This window comes from Pleurodeles waltl, chromosome 8, assembly GCF_031143425.1.
Source record: "Pleurodeles waltl isolate 20211129_DDA chromosome 8, aPleWal1.hap1.20221129, whole genome shotgun sequence".
Classification (NCBI taxonomy): Eukaryota; Metazoa; Chordata; class Amphibia; order Caudata; family Salamandridae; genus Pleurodeles; species Pleurodeles waltl.
In genome coordinates, this window is record NC_090447.1 from 389,201,957 (window position 1) to 389,225,881 (window position 23,925).

Sequence of the window (23,925 nt, forward strand, 5' to 3'; positions counted from 1 at the left end):
CCTAGGAGACCATGGGCACGGTACTGGCCAAGTTTCAGCAGACCCATCAGCTGCAGGAGGGACAGTACCTGGGGATCAGGGATGACCTAACAAACATTTACACCATCCTGGTCACCATAGCAGGGATGCTGGCTGATATTGGCAAGACCATGAGGGAGGCAGTGGCACAACAAAGGGCCCCTGACACTAGACAAACCGAGGAACAGCCTTCCACCTCCGCCTGTGCTAGTAGACAGGAGGCACCGCCACAGGAACAACAGGCCAGCAGCACCCCACCCCCTGCAGAAGGAGAACCATCCCGCGAACGGTCCCTGCGATTCAGGCAGAAGACAGAGAACATTGCCAAGACCCCGCCAGGAAATAAGACTCTTCTGATTGTCACCCTTTTGTCCCACTATGTCACCCTGCCATTACTCCCCTTCCTATGCCCCTTTGGACAATGTACCTGTGATACCAAGAGACTGGGTTCTACTATGGACCTTCCTCCACCATCACCCCAGCCCCTTGCACATACCCCTATACTCATTAACCCCTGAATAAACACCCTTTAATCACAAACCAATCTGGAGTCAGTCTGATCTTTCACTAATGTATTAGTACAACATTAGCAACAAATACCAATGTAAATGTTCATTTACTCATACCAATTGTAAGGAAATGCCTCCTTGGCATGGTTACCCACTGACCTTTTGCCTTTGCTGATGCTAAGTTATGATTTGAAAGTGTGCTGGGACCCTGCTAACCAGGGCCCAGCACCAGTGTTGTTTCCCTAAACTGTACCTTTGTCTCCACAATTGGTACAACCCTGGCACTCAGGTAAGTCCCTTGTAACTGGTACATCTGGTACCAATGGCCCTGATGCCAGGGAAGGTCTCTAAGGGCTGCAGCATGTCTTATGCCACCCTGGGGACCCTTCACTCAGCACATGCACACTGCCTCACAGCTTGTGTGTGCTGGTGGGAAGAAAATGACTAAGTCGACATGGCACCCCCCTCAGAGTGCCATGCCAACCTCACACTGCCTGTGGCATAGGTAAGTCACCCCTCTAGCAGGTCTTACAGCCCTAAGGCAGGGTGCACTATACCACAGGTGAGGGCATATGTGCATGAGAACTATGCCCCTACTGTGTCTAAGCAAAACCTTAGACATTGTAAGTGCAGGGTAGCCAGAAGTGTGTATGGTCTGGGAGTTTGTCAAACACAAACTCCACAGTTCCAAAATGGCTACACTGAAAACTGGGAAGTTTGGTATCAAACTTCTCAGGACAATAAATGCACACTGATGCCAGTGTGCAATTTATTGTAACATACACCCATAGGGCACCTTAGAGGTGCCCCTGGAATACCAACCCGACTTCCAGTGTAGGCTGACTAGTTTCTGCCAGCCTGCCACACACCAGACATGTTGCAGGCCACATGGGGAGAGTGCCTTTGTCACTCTGTGGCCAGGAACAAGGCCTGTACTGGGTGGAGGTGCTTCTCACCTCCCCCTGCAGGAACAGTAACACCTGGTGGTAAGCCTCAAAGGCTCACCCCTTTTGTTACAGCACCACAGGGTATCCCAGCTAGAGGAGATGCCCGCCCCTCCGGCCACTTCCCCCACTTTTGGCGCCTGGAGGAGATAATTAGAAAAACAAGGAGGAGCCACCCACCAGTCAGGACAGCCCCTAAGGTGTCCTGAGCTGAGGTGACTCCTGCTTTTAGAAATTCTCCATCTTGAGAGTGGAGGATTCCCCAATAGGATTAGGGATGTGCCACCCCTCCCCACAGGGAGGAGGCACAAAGAGGGTGTAGCCACCCTCCAGGACAGTAGCCATTGGCTACTGCCCTCCCAGGCCTGAACACACCCCTAAATCTAGTATTCAGGGGCGCCCCAGAACCTAGGAAGCTAGATTCCTGCAACCTTAACAAAGAAGAAGGACTGCTGACCTGAAGCCCCGCAGAGAAGACGGAGACGACAACTGCCTTGGCCCCAGCCCTACCGGCCTATCTCCCAACTTCGAAGAAAACTGCAACAGCGACGCATCCAACAGGGACCAGCAACCTCTGAAGCCTCAGAGGACTGCCCTGCACCCAAGGACCAAGAAACTCCCTTGAACAGCGGCTCTGTTCAAAACCAGCTACTTCTTGGCAACAAAGAAGCAACTTCCAAAGACTTCACGTTTCCCGCCGGAAGCGTGAGACTTCACCCTCTGCCCCCGACGCCCCCAGCTCGACCTGCAGAAACCCAACACCTCAGGGAGGACTCCCCGGTGACTCTGAGCCCGTGAGTATCCAGAGACGACCCCACTGAGCCCACACAGTGACGCCTGCAGAGAGAATCCAGAGCCTCCCCCTGATCGCGACTGCCTGTAACAAAGGACCCGTGCCTGGAAGCAACACTGCACCTGCAGCCCCCAGGACCTGAAGGAACCGAACTCTAGTGCAAGAGCGACCCCCAGGTGACCCTCTGCCTAGCCCAGGTGGTGGCTGCCCCAAGGAGCCCCCCTGTGCCTGCCTGCATCGTTGAAGTGACCCCCGGGTCTCTCCATTACTTCCTATACAAAATTTTACGCCTGTTTGCACACTGCACCCGGCCGCCACTGTTCCGCGGAGGGTGTACTTTCTGTGCCTTCTTGTGTCTCCCCCAGTGCCCTACAAAACCCCCATGGTCTGCCCCCTGAGGACGCAGGTACTTACCTGCTAGCAGACTGGAACCGGGGCACCCCTGTTCTCCATAGAAGCCTATGTGTTTTGGGCACCTCTTTGACCTCTGCACCTGACCGGCCCGGAGCTGCTGGTGTGGTAACTTTGGGGCTGCCTTGAACCCCCAACGGTGGGCTACCTACACCCCAACTTTGAGACTTGTAAGTGTTTTACTTACCTTCAAAACTAACCTTTACTTACCTCCTCCAGGAACTGTTGATTTTTGCACTGTGTCCACTGTTGAAATAGCTTATTGCCATTTTTACAAAGACTGTACATGATATTGTGTTCATTCAAAGTTCCTAAAGTATCTAAGTGAAGTACCTTACATTTAAGTATTAACTGTAAATCGTGAACCTGTGGTCCTTAAAATAAACTAAGAAAATATATTTTTCAATATAAAAACCTATTGGCCTGGAGTAAGTCTTTGAGTGCGTGTTCCTCATTTATTGCCTGTGTGTGTACAACAAATGCTTAACACTACCCTCTGATAAGCCTACTGCTCGACCACACTACCACAAAATAGAGCATTAGAATTATCTATTTTTGCCACTATCTTACCTCTAAGGGGAACCCTTGGACTCTGTGCACACTATTTCTTACTTTTAAATAGTATATACAGAGCCAACTTCCTACACCAATGTATGACAGTTGTTGGGCAGTAGTACATATAGCAGAAGGCAGAATGTGGTACCCAGATCTGCAAAAAGTAAATACAAAGGGAACAGTCAGTGTCCATAGACAGAGGTGAAGAGGCTGGCATGTACAATGTCCTACAGTATTCTGAAATGTGAGGAGAAGTTACAGTCGGTTACCTGTGTGTCACTGAAAGTACTGCATGATGATGTTCGTTCTGTTGTCAATATCGTCTTCCTCTGCCTCCTCTTCCTTACTGTCCACAGGCTCCACCACTGCCAAAAGACCATCACCAGTCTCATCCTCCTGCAGAAAAGGCACCTGGTGTCTCAATGACAGGTTGTGCAACATGCAGCATGCCACGATGATCTGGCACACCTTCTTCAGTGAGTAGTATAGGGAGCCACCTGTTGGATGGAGGCACCGGAATCTGGTCTTCTCAATAATATGCCTAGTTCTGCCATGTGCATCATTGTAGTGGTCCCCTGCCCTTGTCCTGGCATTCCTCACTGGGTCAGAAGCCACGAGAGGTTGGGGTAACCCGAGTCACCTGCAAATTTCGAGGGATACCTGTTAGACACACTAACCCTTAGGGACTACCCCATACCCAGACACCTACTCATACTGTGTGGGGATTGGCCACACCCGGTGCCTCTGAAGTTGGTCCACCACATAAGGGATACTGCTATTCCGCAAGATATAGGCGTCATGCACAGAGCCAGGATACTTGGCATTCCCATGGGAGATGTACTGGTCCTCCAAACACACCATCTGCCCATTCATCGAATGGTACCTTTTTCTATTTCTGTACACTTGTTCATTTCTGCGGGGGGGACAAATGCCACATGTGTACCATCAATGGCACCAATGATGTTGGGGATATGTCCCAGGGCATAGAAGCTTTCACTGTGGGCAAATCCTCCACCTAGGAGAACACGATGTAGCTGTGCATGTGTTTCAGCAGGGCAGACAAAACTCTGGTCAACACGTTAGAAAACATTGGCTGAGACATCCCAGATTCCATGGCAACTGTAGTTTGAAAGGAGCCACTTGCCAGGAAATGGAGCACTGACAGGACCTGAACTAGAGGGGGGATACCTGTGGGCTGGCGGATATATGACATCAGGTCTGGCTCCAATTAGGCACACAGGTCTTGGATTGTGGCACAATCAAGTTTGTATGTGATTATGATGTGTCTCTCTTCCATTGTAAACAGGTCCACCAGGGGTCTGTACACCGGAGGATGCCACCATCTCATCATCTGCCCCAGCGGTTGTATCCTATGGAGGAGAACTGTGAGCAGAGGGTCATTCACCACATAGGTAGCACTACTGTGTCTGCAGTAATGTTAGTAAATCCGTGTGTGAAATATTTAGTCCGATATGTGCACAATATGTGCTGTGACGCAGTTAGGTGCCATGCCATGTGCACCCCTGAAATGGCGGCTGCCTGACTTGTGAGGAGGGACAAGGGGAAATGAGGTAACTGTGCTGGCGTTTTGCAGTGTTGCGGTGGGCGGTTGAAGACCGCCGCGCAATTCAGCATTGGTTATCATTCGGCCCTATGGGTTCCAGGAGGCAATGGCCATGTACGCCGGTGGTGACGGTACGCACCGCAGTGGACGTGACCGCCATTTTCTATCTGTTCACTCACTTGATACCTTACCATTAACAGGAGAGGACCTACACTGCAAGTGCTGCTGTGACCTGACTCTGGAACTGACAATGGCTCATGTGTCTGGTGAAAAGGCCCCTGCCTTCACTGTGGAGAGGTTGGAGACACTGGTGGATGGGGTCCTCCCCTAGTACACGTTACTCTACGGTCCTCCAGACAAACAGGTGAGTACACTGTGAGCATGATGCGTGGGCAATGCCTGTTTGGAGTGGTGTGGATGGAAGCCACATGTTGGGGGGCGCTGAGGGCTGCATGTGAGGATGGTCAGTTTATGTGCGTCAGGGCATGGGTGGGAACTGGTTGGCAATGAGTATGACGTTCTGGACGGGTGAATAATTTCCTTTCCTCCTGTACTCTCCCTCTAGGTCAGCGCCCACTAGAAGAAGGGTATTTGGCGTGCAATCACCAAGGAAGTGCAGACCCTAGGGGACTATCACAGACGGAGTACCCACTGCTGCAAGAGATGGGAGGATCTGCACCCCTGGAGCAAGAAGACTGCGGAGGCCCAGCTGGAGCTGGCCTCCCAAAGTGGAAAGGGTGCCCGTCGCACCATGACCCCCCATCCTGGCGGTGGCCTATCTGGAGTTGGATGGGCACTTGAGGGCATCACAGCAGCCACAATGGGATGAATACAGTGTCATAAAGCTGACTCTGTGCGGTTTAGGAGGGATCTTGGTGGGAGGTGTGGGCTGTGGGTGCCCTTAGGAAACGGCAATCATGCCAGGGTATGTCCCTTGTTTGCAGGCTCAGAAGGACCCCGACCCAAATGGTACAATTGGACAGCTACTAGTGTGTAGTGTGCAGGGTCCTGTGGGTGTCAGGTGTGCGTATGTTGGTGTTTGGCATTCTACCCCTTGGGGTGGTGGTCATCATAGTGACTGGTTGGTCAAGGCCTAGTGCACAGGGCAGCTCTGTGTGTGTTGTGTCTGCCAACGGTAGTGGTGTTGCTGGCATTGACCATGTGTGTCCTCTGTCTTTCCACCCCTTATTGTTTTGTCACCCTGTCCTTGTGTGCATTAACATCATCTGGCGGAGGAGCAGAGGCACTGGCGACGAAGGGAGCTGCATCCCACATGGCCCAGGAGGGTGATTCCACGGAGGGTGAAGGCACCAGTAGGACGGAGGGTGAGGGGAGCTCCACGACATGGACAGGAGGGGATACCAGTGACAGCGACTCCACCTCTGATGGAAGCTCCCTGGTGGTGGCGGACACCTCTGTGCCCACCCCAACAACAGGTAGAGCCGCCACCCCCCTACCAGAACTGCCCTCCTAGCAGCCCCTCAGCATGTTTCCCGTGCCTGCTCACCCAGGAGGGTGGGCATCTCCTTCGCCCTAGGCACCTCAGGCCCTGCCCCAGTCAGCCCGCAGCCCTCAGTGAAGAGGCTATTGACCTCCTGAGTTCCCTCACTGTTGGGCAGTCAACCATTCTGAATGCCAACCAGGGTGTGGAGAGGCATTTTCAGCAAACAAATACATACCTGGAGGGCATTCATTCTGACGTGGTGGCCCAACAGAGAGCATTTCAGGCTCTGATCTCAGCACTGATGGCAGCCATTGTCCCTGTTTCCAGCCTCCCCCTCCAACTTCCATTACCTGATCCAATACCCTCTACCTCAGCATATCCCAAGCACACCTTCAGAACAGCATGCACACACATCTACAGACAAAAGTGGCTCTTGAAAACATAAGCAACACACATCACACAGGCACTCACACAAGCACCATACCCATGCACACATACCAACATCCGCTTCCTCCACTGTGTCTCCCTCCTCCACATACTCCACCTCCCTCCCAGTCTCATCACCACTCACACCTGCATGCACTACATCATCAGCCACTGCCTCCATCACCAGCACGCCCATCACAACACACCGCTCACGTGCATTCACAACCCACACTACCATTCACACGTCCCCTGTGTCCTCTCCCAGTGTGTCTGTGAGCCCTCCTTCCAAAGTACACAAACGCAGGCACACACCCACTCAACAGCCATCCACTTTACAACAACCTCCAGCCCATGCACCTTCACCCAAACTCAGCAGACGTACACCTCCTACAACTACTACCTCTTCCTCCACTCCCACACCCCTCCATCTTCCCTTCCCAGCATGTCTAAAAAACATTTCCTAGCTGACATTAACCTCTTCCCTACACCTCCCTCCCAACCTTCCCCTAGGGCCAGGATGTCTAGATCCCAGCACCTCAGCCACCAAATCAGCATCTGCTGTGGTCCCTGCAAGTCAAGGTGGATCGAAGGGGGCACCCTTCAGAGCTGCCAGTGTGCCACCTACAGATGTGAAGGACCACCCTATCCCACCACCTGTAAAGGTCAAAAAGGGGAAGGCTTCCAGCAGTGCAAAGTCGCACCAACCACCCAGCAAGGCCTCGCCCAAACACAGAGAGGACAGTGCCAAGGTCCCAGCAGCTACTGTCAAGCAGGGGAAGGGCCACAAGACAAAGGACAAGTCACCTCAGGGCACGATGCCTCCTGGTGAGGGGCTGGTGACCACCATTTCATCAGGGATGCCAGCGACCTGTACCACAGTCACCACCGCTGCAACACCTGCCCGCCACCTGCACCGCCACTGCCACAACGTCAGTCTGCAGCATCCTCCCCAAGGATCAGCCATCCGAGGCTGCCGGAGATGGTATGGTGTCTCCCTCCACCACAACAGACACTTGCACCATGGCCAGCACCGGCAGCATCTTTGCCGCAGCCACCGCCACCGCCACCTGCACCACCATCTGCACCACCACGTGCCCAGCGGGTACCACTCTGTCGGACGTCAGCAGCATCCCCAGTGGCAGTCGTCCGAGGCTGCAGGTGACGGCCTGGACACGCCACTTGAGGCACCACCTCCAGCACTGGCACGAGCAGCAGTTGGCAGCCTAAGTCGCCGCAGGATGGAGTGTGGTTCTGCCTCCATGGAGTATCATGCTACCTGTTCCAGGTACATCGCGTGGCTCAGACACCCAGGTACGAGGATGTTCACTGCCACACCCCAGGTGCAGCATCTCTGGGCACAGAGCCCCCTCCAGAACCAGTGGAGGTACGCATCCACTCACCTAATCCTTGGCAGGATGAAGCACTCTGGGCACAAAGCCCCCTCCAGAACCAGAGGAGAGATACATCCACTCCCCCAATCCTTGGCAGGATGAAGCACTCTGGGCACAAAGCCCCCTCCAGAACCAGTGGAACATGTCACCCACTTGAGAGACTGTTGCTTTGCACTCCCCATGAGCAAGCAGTGGTCAACCCACCCACTTGAGAGACTTGAGATACTGTGGCTTTGCACTCCTCAGGACCAAGCAGTAGGCAACACACCCACTTGAGAGACTTGAGAGACTGTGGCTTTGCACTCCCCAGGACCAAGCAGTGGGCATGGAGTCCCCTCGAGGAGCAGTGGTGTCGTACCATCATCCGGCTGAGGTGCCCCCCTCCCCTTCCCCCTGAGGTGCCTTTGTTTTTTTCGACCTGATGCCCCTGTAGTGTTCTCTCCGTTTTGAGGCAGGTGTCATGTGTGGGCTTCGCTCATGCTTTTTTGGACCACTGGTCCACCGACATTTACAAGGGACAGTGTAAGGCCTTGTGTACATAATGTAAATATTTGTATACTGATTATTTGATTTTCTTGTGATACATCTGAATGTTCCAATATAACATTGGTTAGACTCACTTCCTTTTGTCCTTGCATTCTTCCAGGCGGTGACCGGGTGTATCTGTATTGCTGTTGGATGTGTATGGTGTTGTGGGTGAGGGTAGGCGGTGGGGGTGTTGTGTGTCACTCTCTTTTTCCTCCTCCCCTCCCCTGTGTGCTAGGTGCAGTACTCACTGTCGTCGTTGCCGCCGCCTTTATTCGACTTTGTGGTGTATTAGTAGATACACCAACATGGGCAGGATCTGCAATTCGGGTTCCATGGTGTCCTGGTTCTTCGTGGAGTGTCGAGAGGTGAGTGGTTTCCCTTCTGTGTACTGTTTCTGCTGTGTTTTGGTGTCGTTAGTACCGCCCCGGAAAAGCTGGCGGACTGGTGTCTCGTAATACTGTGGGTGGTACATTGTCTTCCGCCTGTCTGTTGGCGGTGACCGTCGCGGTATTTGTTGCTACAGATGGTTTAATTTCAGTTAATCTGTATACGAAATCCACAGATAGAAACACTTTATTACACTTCTCTAGCAACCATCCACGTACCCTGAAGGAAAACTTGACCTATGATCAATTTCTGCGTATTCGCAGAAACTGTTCCAAAAAGGACGATTTTTTCAAAAATTCAGAACATTTGATATCTAGAATGATAGATAGAGGGTACAGTAAAGAGGGCATACTCCTAGAGAATGCTAACTTACCCCAAAAGAAAAGAAAAAGGAAGTTCCCTTGACTTGTGTTCTAACTTATAACCCAAAAGCAAATCAAATTAGGTCCATCATTGAAAAAAACTGGAAATTAATGTACCCTTTAGGGATGAAAAAAAAACTTTTTTCATTTAAAAGAGGTCGGAATGTACGCGATGTACTGGTACATGCTTCATTTTCCACGCATATAAAGAAAAAGAAAGATTTGAGGGGAATGTTAGACCTACCTCCAATAATTGGTCATTTTAAATGCAACAATTGCATGGCATGCAAATATACAGAGAATAGTAAGAGCATTGAAGTGCATGGTGAAATACATCAACAGCTCCATTTCTCAAATTGCAACACAAGAAATGTAACTTATTGCATTAAATATCCATGCTCGATGATATATATAGGTCAGACTACACAACCACTGAAAGCGCTTATTTTACAACACATTTCTAGGATTAGATGTAAAGTACGAAGTGCACCACTGGTTGATCATTACATAGAAAAAGGCCATAGAGATGAATACATAAGATGGTCAATTCTATATGCAGTTGAAAAGATGCAAACAGGAAGTGAGTGTATATCTACTTTAGATAGAATGGAGGCAAGATTGATTGAAAACTATGGTACGCCCAGGAAAGGTTTGAATGCCCTTAATGAAATGTGGTCATTAATCAAGGTCTAATAACTAGGATGGGCTTCCGTTTTATTTTGATTTGCAACTGTGTCCAAATCCTTGTTTTTGCCTCCCTTCGCGCTATTGTTCCCATTATTACATTTGAGATACAATAGAATGGGGTACTTTATTTATTTAATCACTAGGTAACATCAGAAGGCATCCCCTCTAATCCCTGTCTGATTTGCTTTTAGTAATTTCTCTTGGAATTCGCTTTTACTTACTCCCTTCATTGAAGTAAAAAGATTTGAGCACTGTAGATGGGGTAGTCCAAGAAAAGACATGCTAAGATGTCCGCCACGATAAGCATCAGCGTGGTCGACCATGAGCAAAGAAGTGCTTGTCCTTCGTTTCTTTCGCGCATTGGTTACAATTCAGTTCCAAACGCGGCATCTGAAATACACATATGTAATCAAAATACGAGCTGCTGAACCACCGAGGTCATACGCCCGTACATACAAAATAAAAAAGAACTTTTGAACAGTATCTGTAACTAGATTAGAGGTGATTTTGACTGAGTAGAGTAATAATAGGATACAGGGTTTTTTGAACTTTTTAACGATGTTTCTAGGAAAAGGAAACTTCATGATGAAGCAGCATTTGTCCTGAGCAATAGTTCTGCCAAAACAAGAGTGATATCTTGATGATAAGGTCAGTTTTTGTTGAGTGCATGGTTTGAACAATCACAAATTAAAGACAATATGACACATTTATGTGGTGTGCAATATTTTGGAAAGCTTTATGTTATGGCTGAACATGTATGTATTCACCTTAGACTATTTAAGAACATATCCCAATGTAGCAGAATGGAGAGGAAATGGATTTGGCACGTTTCTCTTTGGTTGCTTTTGTGTATATTGGTTTTTATTATACACCTGTGTGGCTGAACACATAGTTTAATTATGCTAACACATGGTGTACATTTAATGGTGAACAGGGTCTGTGAGTATCTCTGGTGGCAATGAATGTTACATGATTTCGACCAGTGAGTAACATATTGTAAACATTGTATATATAGGCACTGTTTTTGACATCCTGACGAACCCAGAAGTTGAAAGGCCGAAACGCGTCAACTACAATTTTGGAGGAATGTTTGTTTGAATTTTGGAATAAATGGGACTACGAAAACAGGATTGTATTGTATATAAACATCAGGAAGAAAGGACTTTTGATGGACGATACTAAATTTACATGACCTCATATTACAATAATGCTCACCACAAAAAGGCTTATCAGCTTACATACTGAATGATTTCAGTGCAAAAAGGATTTTTTTCGAATATTGTTTTTAACCCCTTCGCTGCCAGGCCTTTTCCCCCTCAGGTGCCAGGCCTTTTTTTGGCTATTTGGGGCAGGGCATGCTTAGGCCCTCATAACTTTGTGTCCACATAAGTTACCCATGCCAAATTGGTGTCCTTTTTTTCCAACATCCTATTAATTCTAGAGGTACCCAGACTTTGTGGGTTCCCCTGAAGGAGACCAAGAAATTAGCCAAAATACAGTGGAAATGTTGTTTTCTTTAAAAAAAAAATTAAAAAAGGGCTGCAGAAGAAGGCTTGTGGTTTTTCTCCTGAAACTGCAATCTACAAAGGGTTTGCAGTGCTAAAATCACCAGCTTCCCTGCTTTCAGGAACAGGCAGACTTGAATCAGAAAACCCAATTTATCAACACAATTTTGGCATTTTACTGGGGCATACCCCATTTTTACGATTTTTTGTGCTTTCAGCCTCCTTCCAGTCAGTGACAGAAATGGGTGTGAAACCAATGCTGGATCCCAGAAACCTAAACATTTCTGAAGAGTAGACAAAATTCTGAATTCAGCAATGGGTAATTTGTGTAGATCCTACAAGGGTTTCCTACAAAAAATAACAACTGAAATAAAAAGAATATTGAAATTGAGGTAAAAAAACAGCCATTTTTCTCTACGTTTTACTCTGTAACTTTTTCCTGTAATGTCAGATTTTTTAAAGCAATATACCGTTACGTCTGCTGGACTCTTCTGGTTGCGGGGATATATAGGGCTTGTAGGTTCATCAAGAACCCTAGGTACCCAGCGCTAATAAATGAGCTGCACCTTGCAGTGGGTTTTCATTCTATACTGGGTATACAGCAAATCATTTGCTGAAATATAAAGAGTCAATATTAGGTATCAAGAAAACATTTGTATTTCCAAAATGGGCATAAGATAAGGTTATGAAGAGCAGGTTTTTTTTGCTCATCTCTGAATTCTGGGGTGCCCATACTAGCATGTGAATTACAGGGCATTTCTCAAACAGACATCTTTTTTTACACACTGTCTTATATTTGGAAGGAAAAAATGTAGAGAAAGACAAGGGGTAATAACACTTGTTTTGCTATTCTATAGTTCCCAAAGTCTCCCGATAAAAATGGTACCTCACTTGTGTGGGTAGGCCTAGTGCCCGTGACAGGAAAGGCCCCAAAACACAATGTTGACCCATCACGTTTTTCCACAGAAAACAGAGGTGTTTTTTACAAAGTGCCTACCTGTGGATTTTGGCCTCTAGCTCATCCGGCACCTAGCGAAACCTACCAAACCTGTGCATTTTTGAAAACTAGAGACCTAGGGAAATTTAAGACAGGGTGACTTGTGGGGCTCTGACCAGGTTTTGTTACCCAGAATCCTTTGCAAACCTCAAAATGTGGCTAAAAAAACACTTTTTCCTCACATTTCGGTGACAGAAAGTTCTGGAATCTGAGAGGGGCCACAAATTCCCTTCCACCCAGAGTTCCCGCAAGTCTCCCGATAAAAATGGTACCGCACTTGTGTGGGTAGGACTAGTGCCCGTGACAGGAAATGCCCCAAAACACACAGTGGATACATCACATTTTCTCACGGAAAACAGAGGTGTTTTTTTGCAAAGTGCCTACCTGTGGATTTTGGCCTCTAGCTCAGCCGCCACCTAGGGAAACCTACCAAACCTGTGCATTTTTCAAAACTAGAGACCTAGGGGAATCCAAGATGGAGTGACCTGTGGGGCTTTCACCAGGTTCTCTTACCCAGAATCCTTTGCAAACGTCAAACTTTGGCTAAAAAACACTTTTTCCTCACATTTTCATTGACAGAACGTTCTGCAATCTGAGAGGAGCCACAAATTTCCTTCCACCCAGTGTTGTCCCAAGTCTCTTGATAAAAATGGTACCTTACTTATGTGGGTAGGCCTTGTGCTCGCAACAGGAAATGCCCCAAAACACTATCTGGACACATCAAAATTATCAAATAGAAAACTACCTGTTTTTGTGGGGGGGGGGCGTCTGCGTTTTTGGTCCTGGGCCCAGCAGCCATCTAGAGTAACCTACAAAACCCAGATAATTCTGAAAACTAGACACCCGAGGGAGTCAAGGGAGGTGTGACTTGCGTGGATCCCCCAATGTTTTCTTACCCAGAATCCTCTGCAAACCTCAAATTTAGCTAAAAAAATCACATTCTTCCCACATTTCTGTGTGGGATCACTGCACCGGAACAAATTTCCTACCACCCAACGTTCCCCTTAGTCTCCCGGTAAAAAGTGATACCTCACTTGTGTAGGTGGGCCAAGTGCTTGTGACATGGAAGAGACAAAAACACATCGAAATTGAGTGGGAACCAAAGTGGGTACAAAAGAGCAGTTTGAAAAAAATAATTTTTAGGCTGACAAGTGCAGCAGAAATGTTATCTGTATAGATGAGACAATGTTGGGTGGTAGGAATTTTGTGGATTCCTGCAGATTCCGGAAGGTTCCATCACAAAAATGTGGGCAAAATGAGTGCTTTCCAGCAAAGTTGCAGGTTTGCAGGGCATTGTGGGTAAGGAAATGGTGCGGGGTGCATGTGAAGCACACCACCCTGGAATCAACTAGATGTTTCGTTTTCAGATGTGACTAGGTCTTGTGGACTTTCCTACATGGCAGCGTCCCAAAGTAAAAAAAAAAAAGTGCAGCCCTCACCATTCCAAGTGGGACAATTTTGAAAGATACCAAGCTCTCATGGCCCAAATGTAAAACAAAAACCAAAAATAATCAAACATCCTCTTGCTTGCCATGGGATAAGATGTTTTAGTGTGCGGGGAAGAGCTGAATGACTGTTAGGCCCTTCAGTTCGGGTTGGGGCATAACCAGGCACATACTGGTTGGTAGCCACCCCCCCACTATTTTCTTTTATTGTTTTTATTCCCTGGCATCTAGTAGACGTTCTGTCCCCCCAGGGTGTGGATCAGGGGTAATTGCCCAATCTGCCCAAAGGTGGGCAGAACAATTTTGGCTCCATTTATTTGGGGTAGGGTATGGCCTTATCTTATTTTGAATAAAAACATCTTCCCTGGTCTAGGGTGGGCTTTCTGCCCCCGTGGGGGGCAGATGGGCCTTCCAAAACTAGGCCAATCTACCCCCAAGGAGGGCAGTTATGGCCAACAGTAATGTGCCCCCATGGGGAGCAACCCTTGCCCAAGGAGCTGCCCCCCCCAAAACAAAACACACACATACACATACACAAATCCATGGTGTCTAGAGGTTTCTGCCCCCTTTGGGGAAAACAAAAATAGGCCAATCTACCCCCAAGGGGGGTAGAAATGGCCTAAATACAATTTGCCCCCCAGGGGAGCGACCCTTGTCTAAGGGGTCGTTCCCCATACATAAAAACATAAAGTAAATCAAAAATATATATATCCTTGGTGTCTAGAGGTTTCTGCTCCCTCTGGGGGCTGGTCCGCCTAATTATATTAGGCCGATCTGCCTCCGGGTGGCAGAAAAGGTCGAAAAATATTTTGCCCCCCTCCGGGCAGTGGCCCTTGCCACAGGGGCCGCTCCCCTTATGCGTTAGTATAAAAAGAATAAAGACTCCCTGGTGTCTTGTGGTTTCTGCCCCCCCTGGGGGCAGATTGGCCTAATTATATTAGGCCAATCTGCTGCCAGGGGGGGCCGAAATGGCCTAATAATAATTCCCCCCCCCCCCGGGAGCGACCCTTGCCCAAGGGGTCGCTCCCCAAACATAAAAAATTAAAATAAACAAAAACAAATTATCCCTGGTGTCTAGTGGTTTTCTGCCCCCCCCGGGGGCAGATCGGCCTAATAATGTTAAGCCAATCTGCCCCCAAGGGGGGGCATAAATGGCCTAAAAGTCATTTTCCCCCCTGGGGAGTGGCCCTTATGCGCAAGTACAAAAAGAAAAAATCCCTGTTGTCTAGTGGTTTCTGCCCCCAGGGGGGCAGAAATGGCCTAATAATATTTTGCACCCCCCGGGAGTGACTCTTGCCCCAGCAGTCGCTCCCCAAATATAAAACAATAAATCATTTGATAAAATGATCCCTGGTGTCTAGTGGATTTCAGCCCCCCCCCCCCCCCCCGGGGGCAGATCGGCCTAATAATTTTTGGCTGATCTGCCCCCAGGGCAATAATTTGCCCCCCGAGGAGCGGTCCTTGCCCAAGGAGCCACTCCCCTTATTTCATAAATACAAAACAAAAAAAATTCCCTGGTGTCTAGTGGCATTTCTGCTGCCCGATCGCATCAAGATCGGGCAGCAGAAATGCTCAGAGAGACATGAAAGGAGAGTAAAGGCCTTTCCTCTCCTTTCATGCCTCTCTGCCCCCTCCACGTGATCGGATTAGCAATGGTTTTGTATTGCGATGAGGGGAAGGCCTCTGATGAGGTCAGTGCGCGAAAGAGCGCTGACGTCATCAGACGCCACGGGGGACGGGGGTGGAAGGAGAAACGATTCCCCTTCCATCTCTGCCCAGGGTAGGGGGGTGCTTGGCCACCAGGGGGCCCATAGCCGGACGAGGTGGTCTCATCCTTGGCACTGGTGCCGAGGACGAGATCAACTCATCCAGGGCACCCAAGGGGTTAAACACTACATGCTGGATGTGATTTTGGGGTTGTATGGGTAATTGTCTTTGTATAAAGTACACATTTATTGTGATATAGTTATATATGTTAAGTGTTGTATATGTTTTATTTTATGAGAGCGAGACAAGGAGATACAAAAAATGAATAAAGGGTTAGAATTGGTAAAGAAAGAAATAATTTCTAGTGATCAATTCATTTTTTCCCTTATGAGAGATATATCTGCATAATTATCCCCTCTGTATATTTATACGTTAGTTGGATTTCTGGCCTTGATGCAATGGGGGTATAGGGCTCCCCCAATAGGTAGAGATAGGTTTTCATTTTATGGGCATGACATGCTAATATGTTTCCTTGACTTACCATGTGTTCTCTAATGCTCTTGGTACAGGCATCTATGATACTTTAAAGACAAGTGCTTTGATGTGATTCCTGACTACTGCTTATGTTGCAGAATATTAAGTAACCTGTGTGTTATGTGTGAAGGTGTTACCATTCCTGCAGGGTGAGGTGAGAAGCACCTCTACCCAGTACAGGTTTTGTTCCTGGCCACAGAGTGACAAAGGCACTCTCCCGATGTGGCCAGCAACATGTCTGGTGTGTGGCAGGCTGGCAGAAACTAGTCAGCCTATACTGGATGTCGGGTTGGTATTCAGGGGGCACCTCTAAGGTGCCTTCTGGGTGTATGTTACAATACATTGCACACTGGCATCAGTGTGCATTTATTGTGCTGAGAAGTTTGATACCAAACTTCCCAGTTTTCAGTGTAGCCATTATGGAACTGTGGAGTTTGTGTTTGACAAACTCCCAGACCATGCACACTTCTGGCTACCCTGCACTTACAATGTCTAAGGTTTTGCTTAGACACAGTAGGGGCATAGTGCTCATGCACATATGCCCTCACCTGTGGTATAGTGCACCCTGCCTTAGGGCCTGTAAGGCCTGCTAGAGGGGTGGCTTACCTATGCCACAGGCAGTGTGAGATTGGCATGGCACTCTGAGGGGAGTGCCATGTCGACTTAGTCATTTTCTCCCCACCAGCACACACAAGCTGTGAGGCAGTGTGCATGTGCTGAGTGAAGGGTCCCCAGGGTGGCATAAGACATGCTGCAGCCCTTAGAGACCTTCCCTGGCAGCAGGGCCATTGGTACCAGATGTACCAGTTACAAGGGACTTACCTGAGTGCCAGGGTTGTGCCAATTGTGGAGACAAAGGTACAGTTTAGGGAAAGAACACTGGTGCTGGGCCCTGGGTAGCAGGGTCCCAGCACACTTTCAAATCATAACTTAGCATCAGCAAAGGCGAAAAGTCAGGGGGTAACCATGCCAAGGAGGCATTTCCTTACACAACCCCCCCAAACGAAAGAGGATGAGACTAACCTTTCCCAAGAGAGTCTTCATTTTCTAAGTGGAAGAATTTGGAAAGGCCATCTGCATTGGCATGGGCAGTTCCAGGTCTGTGTTCCACTATAAAGTCCATTCCTTGTAGGGATATGGACCACCTCAACAGTTTTGGGTTTTCTCATTTCATTTGCGTCAGCCATCTGAGAGGTCTGTGGTCAGTCTGAACTTCAAAGTGATTACCAAAGAGGTATGGTCTCAACTTCTTCAGGGACCAGACCATAGCAAAGGCCTCCCTCTCAATGGCACTCCAACACTGCTCTTTGGGGAGTAACCTCCTGCTAATGAAAGCAGCAGGCTGGTCAAGGCCATCATCATTTGTTTGGGACAGGACTGCTCCAATCCCATGTTCAGAGGCATCTGTCTGCACAATGAACTGCTTAGAGTAATCTGGAGCTTTTAGAACTGGTGCTGTGCACATAGCTTGTTTCAGGGTGTCAAAGGCCTGTTTACATTCCACGGTCCAGTTTACTTTCTTCAGCATTTTCTTGGAGGTAAGTTCTGTGAGGGGTGTCACTATTGATCCATATCCCTTCACAAACCTCCTATAGTACCCAGTCAAGCCAAGGAATGCCCTGACTTGAGTCTGAGTTTTTAGAGCTACCCAGTCCAGAATAGTCAGGATTTTGGGTTGGAGTGGCTGAACTTGGCCTCCCCAACAAAGTGTCCCAAGTAAACCACAATACCCTGCCCTATCTGACATTTAGATGCCTTAATAGAGAGGCCTGCTGCTTGCAGGGCCTGCAAAACCTTCTTCAGGTGGACCAGGCGATCCTGCCAGTTGGAGCTAAAGACAGCAATATCATCAAGATAAGCTGCACTAAAGGACTCGAGGCCAGCAAGGACTTGATTCACCAACCTTTGGATGGTGGCAGGGGCATTCTTTAAGCCAAAGGGCATCACAGTAAACTGGTAGTGTCCATCAAGTGTAGAGAATGCTGTTTTCTCTTTTGCTCCTTGTGCCATTCTTATTTGCCAGTACCCTGCTATTGAAGTCAAAGGTACTCAAGTATTTGGCAGCACCCAATTTGTCAATTAACTCATCTGTTCTTGGAATGGGGTGAGCATCTGTCTTGGGGACAGAATTAAGCCCTCTGTAGTCCACACAGAACCTCATCTCTCTCTTGCCATCTTTTATGTGAGGTTTGGGGACTAAGACCACTGGGATAGCCAAGGAACTGTCAGAGTGCTCAATTACTCCCAACTCCAGCATCTTGTGGACTTTCACTTTGATGCTTTCCTTAACTTGATCAGACTGTCTAAAAATGTTGTTTTTGACAGGCATTCTGTCTTCTGTGTCCACATCATGGGTACACAGGTGTGTCTGACCAGGGGTTAGGGAAAAGAGCTCAGCAAACTGCTGGAGGACTTGCCTGCAGTCAGCTTGCTGTTGGCCAGAGAGGGTGTCTGAGTAGACCACTCCATCTACTGAGCCATCTTTAGGGTCAGAGGAGAGGAGATCAGGGAGAGGTTCACTCTCATCTTCCTGGTCCTCATCTGTAACCATTAACATGTTTACATCTGCCCTGTCATGAAAGAGTTTGAGGTGGTTCACATGGATCACCCTTTTGGGAATCTTGCTAGTGCCTAGGTCTACCAGGTAAGTGACCTGACTCTTTCTCTCTAGTACTGGGTAAGGGCCACTCCATCTGTCCTGAAGTGCCCTGGGAACCACAGGCTCTAGAACCCAGACTTTCTGCCCTGGCTGAAACTCAACCATAGCAGCCTTTTGGTCATACCACATCTTCTGGAGTTGTTGGTTGGTCTCAAGGTTTTTGCTTGCCTTTTCTATGTACTCTGCCATCCGTGAATGTAAGCCTAGTACATTGTCCGCTACATCTTGTTTAGGCTCACGGAGAGGTCTCTCCCAGCCTTCTTTTACAAGAGCTAGTGGTCCCCTGACAGGATGGCCAAACAGAAGTTCAAAGGGGGAAATCCCTACTCCCTTCTGAGGCACCTTTCTGTAGGCGAAAAGCAGGCATGGCAAGACGACATCCCATCTCCTTTTGAGTTTTTCAGGGAGCCCCATGATCATGCCCTTCAATGTCTTGTTAAATCTTTCCACAAGCCCATTGGTTTGTGGATGGTATGGTGTGGTGAATTTATAATTCACCCCACACTCATTCCACTTATGTTTTAGGTAAGCTGACATGAAGTTGGTACCTCTGTCAGAAACCACCTCCTTAGGAAATCCCACTCTGGTAAAAATACCAATGCTTAGTGCTTAGGCTACTGCAGGGGCAGTATTGGACCTAAGGGGAATTGCTTCAGGGTCCCTAGTAGCATGATCCACTACTTCCAGGATATATTGATTCCCTGATGCTGTGGGAGGTTCAAGTGGACCCACTATATCCACTCCCACTCTTTCAAAGGGGACCCCCACCACTGGAAGTGGAATGAGGGGGGCCTTTGGGTGGCCACCTGTCTTACCAATGGCTTGACAGGTGGCACAGGAGGCACAAAACGCCTTCACCTTCTGGGACATATTGGGCCAATAGAAATGGTTGACTAACCTCTCCCATGTCTTAGTTTGTCTCAAATGCCCAGCAAGGGGAATGTCATGGGCTAAGGTTAGAATGAACTCACTAAACTCCTGAGGCACTACCACTCTCCTAGTGGCACCAGGTTTTGGATCTCTTGCCTCAGTGTAAAGGAGTCCATCTTCCCAATAGACCCTGTGGGTTCCACTGACATTTCCTTTGGTTTCCTCAGCAGCTTGCTGCCTTAGGCCTTCAAGAGAGGGACAGGTTTCTTGCCCCTTGCACAGTTGTTCCCTTGTGGGTCCCCCTGGGCCCAAGAGCTGATAAGGTTCTAACTCCATAGGCTCAGTTCCCTCAGGGGATAGAACTTCTTCCTGAGAAGAGAGGTTCTGCTTCTTTTTCTGTGCTGAAGCTGGTTCCCCAGTCTCCTTTCCTTTTCTCTTGGAAGGTTGGGCCATTATTCCAGACTCCAATACTTTTTCACCCTGAGCTTTGACTGTGCTCTTGTCTTGACACACATCAGTTGAGGGATACCCAGCATGGCTGCATGGGTTTTGAGTTCTACCTCAGACCATGCGGAGGACTCCATATAATTTCTAAACAGACAGTCTACTGGTATAGCAGAAGAGACTACCACCTGTTTCAGGCCAGTGACCCCTCCCCATTCTAAAGTTACCATAGCCATGGGATTACTTTATTCTGATTGTCACCGTTGGTGACTGGATAAGTTCTTCCAGTCAAGTATTGTCCTGGGGAAACCAGTTTGTCTGTCACCATTGTGACACTGGCACCTGTATCCCTCAGAGCTTCTACTCTAGTCCCATTAATAAAGAGCTGCTGCCTGTATTTTTGCATGTTAGGCAGCCAGGCAGCTAGTGTGGCTAGGTCCACCCCACCCTCAGAGACTAATGTAGCTTCAGTGTGGACCCTGATTTGCTCTGGGCACACTGTTGATCCCACCTGAAGACTGGCTATTCCAGTGCTAATTGGAGTAGTAGTAGAAGTGGAACCTTTCTTGGGACAGGCCTTGTCTCCAGTTTGGTGTCCCTGCTGATTACAGCTACGACACCAGGCCTTTTTGGGATCAAAGTTTTTACCCTTGTACCCAAATGAGGATTGTGAAGAGGCTGTAGACCCACCCTTCTGAGCAGGTTTTTGGGGCCCTGTAGAAGACTCTTTACCTTTTCCCTTGGATGTCTCAACATTCTTCCCCTGGGGAATCTTTGTGACCCCTTTCTTTTGGTCACCCCCTGTGAAAGTCTTGGTCACCCTAGTCTTGACCCAAGTCTGCCTTCTTTCCCAATTCTTGGGGAGAAATTGGACCTAGGTCTACCAGATGCTGATGCAGTTTATTATTGAAACAATTACTTAAAAGGTGTTCCTTCATAAACAAACTATACAGCCCTTCATAATCATTTACACCACTGCCATTAATCCAACCATCCAGTGTTTTGACTGAGAAGTCAACAAAATCAACCCAGGTCTGGCTCAGGGAGTTTTGAGCCCCCCTGAACCTAATCCTGTACTCCTCAGTTGAGAATCTAAAGCCCTAAATCAGGGTAGCCTTCATGAGGTCATAGGATTCTGCATCTTTACCAGTGAGTGTGAGGAGTCTATCTCTACACTTTCCAGTGAACATTTCCCAAAGGAGAGCACCACAGTGAGATTTGTTTATTTTTCTGGTTGCACAAGCCCTCTCAAAAGCTGTGAACCATTTGGTGATGTCATCACCGTCTTCATATTTTGTTACAATCCCTTTGGGGATTTTTAGCATGTCAGTATTCTCTCTGACCCTATTTAAGTTGCTGCCAGCATTGATGGGAGCTAAACCCATCTTGTGTCTTTCCCTTTCTATGGCTAGGAGCTGTCTCTCCAAAGCCAATCTTTTGGCCATCCTGGCTAGCAGGAGGTCATCTTCATTGAGGCTGCCCTCAATGCTTCCAGAGTTGCTGGACCCCCCTCTGGGAGCAGTAACATCTCTGACTATCACTTGTGAAGTCAGGGTTTGAGGAACCCAGGGCTCCCTAACTAGGACAGGAGGGGAGAAATTCTCCTCTAGGTCACTAGTTCCCCCCTCTGTAAGGTTGTCTTCAGAGGGGTGGCCACTAGCAAACTCTGCCAAAAGCTCCTGGAGATGTACTTTGGTAGGGTTTGATCCAGTTTTTATATTTTTTATTTCATAGAGAATCCTTAACTCTGACATCCTAAGATGCAGGTAAGGGGTGAGGTTGAGTTCCACCACCATCTCATCTGTGCTAGACATTATTTCTCTAAATGTTGGGATACTTTTTAAGAATCTAAAACTCTCTCTAGAACTTAATCCAAACTTTTACAAAACTTTTAAACTCTAAAAGAAATGCTAACAGGGACTTACACAAGGCCCTAGCAAGACTTTTAAAAATTTAGAAAAATAGCTCAAATTTCAAAAATCATTTCCTAATGACAATTTTTGGAATTTAGTCATGTGATCAGGTATTGGCTGAGTAGTCCAGCAAAGGCAGTCTTAGTCCCCACCGCTGATCCACCAATGTAGGAAGTTGGCTCTGTATATACTACTTCAAAGTAAGAAATAGTGTGCACAGAGTCCAAGGGTTCCCCTTAGAGGTAAGATAGTGGAAAAAATAGATAATTCTAATGCACTATTTTGTGGTAGTGTGGTCGAACAGTAAGTTTATCAGAGGGTAGTGTTAAGGATTTGTTGTACACACACAGGCAATAAATGAGGACACACACTCAAAGACTTACTCAAGGCCAATAGGTTTTTATTTTGAAAAATGTATTTTCTTATTTTATTTTAAGAACCACAGGTTCAAGATTTACAGTTAATACTTTAAATGTAAGGTACTTCACTTAGATACTTTAGGAACTTTGAATGAACACAATATCATGTACAGTCTTTGTAAAAATGGCAATAAGCTATTTCAACAGTGGACACTGCAAAAATCAACAGTTCCTGGGGGAGGTAAGTAAAGGTTAGTTTTGAAGGTAAGTAAAACACTTACAAGTCTCAAAGTTGGGGCACAGGTAGCCCACCTTTGGGGGTTCAAGGCAACCCCAAAGTTACCACACCAGCAGCTCAGGGCCGGTGAGGTGCAGAGGTCAAAGAGGTGCCCAAAACACATAGGGGGTCATTACAACCCTGGCGGACGGTGTTAAAGCGGCTGTAATACCGCAAACAGGCCGGCGGGAAAAAAAAGGGAATTATGACCGTGGCGGAAACCGCCAACAAAGACAGCCACTTTAACACTCCGACCGCCACGGCGGTACAGACAAGCAGCGCGGCGGTCACCGCCAACAGACAGACGGAAGACAAAGTACCGCCCACAGTATTACAACAGGCCAATCCGCCACCTTTTCCGGGGCGGATTCACCGTGGATAAAAACACGGCGGAAACAGCAATTTCAATGGGAAAACGCTCACCTGAACAAACTCCACGAGGAAGGAGGGTACCATGGAGCCGGAACTCCAAATACTCTCTGCGCTTGTCTTCCTGCTCCTCTACGAACATCAGCAACGGTGGCGCCGAAGACAACGGTGAGTACTGCACCTACGACATAGGGTAGGGGGGAGGCAAAAGTTACAGACACACACATGCAACACCCCCACCCTCAACCCGACCCTCACCCACTACAACACACACACCAATGCATTTCCGAACATCACAGTAACAACCCCAAACCCCCCCGGAAGAATGCTAAGACAAAAGAAAATGAGTTCAACCATTGTAATGTATCAAAAATCAGTAAGCACATATATACATCAATATATACACATTCCAAATATATACATCACGATTAGTAGTACAGGTATGCACATTTCAATGTCCGTGGACCACTGGGCCCAAAATGCATGGGCGAGGCCCACACACGATACCTGTCCTGGAATGGAGAGAACACTGCAGGGGCATCAGCTAGAAATACAACAGGCACCTCAGGGGGAAGGGAAGGAGGGGCACCTCAGCCGGATGACTGCACCACGCCAGATCCACAACGGGGCTCCATGCCCATTGATGTATCCTGGGGAGTGCAAAGCCACAGTCTCTCAAGTCTCTAAAGTGGGTGGGTTGCCCACTGTACCATCCTGGGGAGTGCAAAGCCACAGTCTCTCAAGTCTCACAAGTGGGTGGGTTGCCCACTGTACCATCCTGGGGAGTGCAAAGCCACAGTCTCTCAAGTCTCTGCAGTGGGTGGGTT